Source organism: Etheostoma spectabile, chromosome 5 (assembly GCF_008692095.1).
Source record: "Etheostoma spectabile isolate EspeVRDwgs_2016 chromosome 5, UIUC_Espe_1.0, whole genome shotgun sequence".
Taxonomy (NCBI): Eukaryota; Metazoa; Chordata; class Actinopteri; order Perciformes; family Percidae; genus Etheostoma; species Etheostoma spectabile.
In genome coordinates this window covers 10668177-10668698 of record NC_045737.1, presented here as the reverse complement: position 1 = coordinate 10668698, position 522 = coordinate 10668177, and the positions used below count along the sequence as shown (strand labels likewise).

The 522-nt window shown below is 31.6% G+C and overlaps 1 protein-coding gene across 1 annotated transcript in view; it reads left to right on the top strand.

Moving 5' to 3' along the window:
- Positions 1-522, top strand: part of nkx2.7 (NK2 transcription factor related 7) — a 5742-nt gene that overhangs the window by 4573 nt on the left and 647 nt on the right. The gene's annotated exons all lie outside the window — the stretch shown is intronic.

The window sequence follows — 522 nt, the reverse complement described above, 5'->3', positions numbered from 1 at the left end:
ATTATTATTATTATTATTATTATTATTATTATTATTATTATTATTAATAAAGACTGCTTAACTTGACTGTGTTGTGACCAGCCGGCAGTCGCCTAATTTCGTAGGATATCATACAAATTGTTGTGCATAAGTCTTCCATCCCATATCACACAAACCCAGGGGCGTGACTTTGGGGCATGGCTTAAATTGCACTGTTTTTTCTTTGCTTGCCAATTACATCGAATCGAGAAAACAAACCACTTATCATGTTTTATAACAGTTTATATATGTCATTCAGCATCATAATAAGATAATATCTCATAATATCTCTATCTATCATCCATCTATCTATCCTATCTATCTATCTATCTCTATCTATCTATCTCTCTATCTATATCTCTCTCTCTATCTATCTATCTATCTATCAGCTATCTATCTCTCTATCTATCTATCTATCTATCTATCAGCTCTCTATCTCTCTATCTATCTATCTATCTATCTATCTATCCATCCATCTATCTATCTCTCTATCTCTCTATCTAT